This window comes from Capsicum annuum, chromosome 2, assembly GCF_002878395.1.
Source record: "Capsicum annuum cultivar UCD-10X-F1 chromosome 2, UCD10Xv1.1, whole genome shotgun sequence".
Taxonomy (NCBI): domain Eukaryota; kingdom Viridiplantae; phylum Streptophyta; class Magnoliopsida; order Solanales; family Solanaceae; genus Capsicum; species Capsicum annuum.
The window spans coordinates 75,452,930-75,454,507 of record NC_061112.1 but is presented as its reverse complement, the minus strand read 5'-3'; the positions used below and the strand labels follow the sequence as shown (position 1 = coordinate 75,454,507).

The window sequence follows — 1,578 nt, the reverse complement described above, 5'->3', positions numbered from 1 at the left end:
TTGCTGGAACTAAGTGAAGTGATTAATTTAATTCACCGTAGTAAATAATTAATCTTAATGTTAAATAGTTGGTATCGCATAAATATAACATTGAGAAAAAGAATGGAAACTTAAACTCCTCACAGTAAACATCAGGTGCGTTGGTGCTCTCACTTGTATATACACACACATGCACCAAAATAATATGAATATGTCAGAGCCCAATGCCGGTTATCTCTGAGTATTTTTCTTGCGATGCCTAATGGCCATTGCTAAGAGCTGCCTGTCTCCACCACTCACAATTTACTAAATCTTTTCAGGACGACACCATTTGCTGATAGAGCCACAGCTAAGATGAGCTTTCCTCACAAGAACATACTTCACAAGTATAAAGGAAATAGCGCAATTGCTTCCAACACCTCCCACAAATCTGGGGTCAAAATATGCACAGAAAAGCAAACATAACAATGTAAAATCCAAAATGATGTCTTTCATATATTAAATTTTAACAAATTGCATTTTGGCATGTAATTCGAAAATTAGTTTCCCATATGTCAAGCAAAGACACCACATGAAGTAAATAAGAACACATCAAAATTTGGAGAACAGCTTTCCTGATAGCACCAAATGAAATCAATGCAAAAAGATCAGGATTGGGAGTTAGGTTAGCTGATATGCAGAAGCCTAAACATGGACATCTAGATTCTACAATGATTTGCCAGTAAATAACTCCTCATTGATAGTAGCACTTACTTTAATCACTTGTAGTCAATATAGACAACTCAATCAAATAACTCCAAAAGGAGAAGGGTCATGATGCACAAAAAAACCCTCATAAATCTATCTTTTGGGGGATAACGGTGTTGTTTGGGCCAACTTTTCTGCCAACAATGATTAGGCAAATGGGAATAAATAACCTAACGTTATTTATTTTTGCTGGGTACCTCCCAAATCCCACCAACACAAGTACCGGGTAACTCTGCCACCAAAGAATAGGCAGCTGTGAAGGAATCAACTAATGTTATTGTTTGTACCAACTTCGCCCTCGTAAATCCATCTATATTTATTGTTAGTACCAACTTCGCCCTCATAAATCCATGTATATTACCAGTCTATCCTTGCCAATAATCGTACCTCACTCCATAAGAACAATTTAATGTGTACCTTTCTTTCCAGCTGAATCGACATGACAGCATCAGCTTTGACGATATCATCACCATCAATAAATCTGATTTACTAACAACCTCAATAACAGAACTGTGGATAAGGGGAAACAAGGTTTGAGGACTCTCTTAGAAGAAAACCATTATGAATTGCAACCCACTAACATTGTGCTTTAATCTAATGATGAAGCTACTGCTCAGACAAGATGAAAACTATGCCTGCCACTATCTGTTACCCACACACAACAAATAGTGCATAAAAACAGAGGGTAGAAAGTAGAGATTGAGAATTTGGGTGGCAATTTAATTTAGAACAGCATATCAACAACATACTTGTGGGATTTTACTGGGTATGTTGTTGTTGTATATCAACAACATAAGAAATATACTTGTGGGATTTTACTGGGTATGTTGTTGTTGTTGTATATCAACAACA

General features: G+C 36.4%; 1 protein-coding gene across 1 annotated transcript in view; it reads right to left on the bottom strand.

Moving 5' to 3' along the window:
* LOC107858565 (protein EARLY-RESPONSIVE TO DEHYDRATION 7, chloroplastic) overlaps positions 1 to 1,578 on the bottom strand; it is a 13,214-nt gene continuing 11,636 nt past the window's right edge. Inside the window, exon 5 of the mRNA XM_016703296.2 lies at positions 1 to 409. The gene's annotated coding sequence lies outside the window, so the exon portion shown is untranslated. The remainder of the gene's footprint in view (positions 410 to 1,578) is intronic.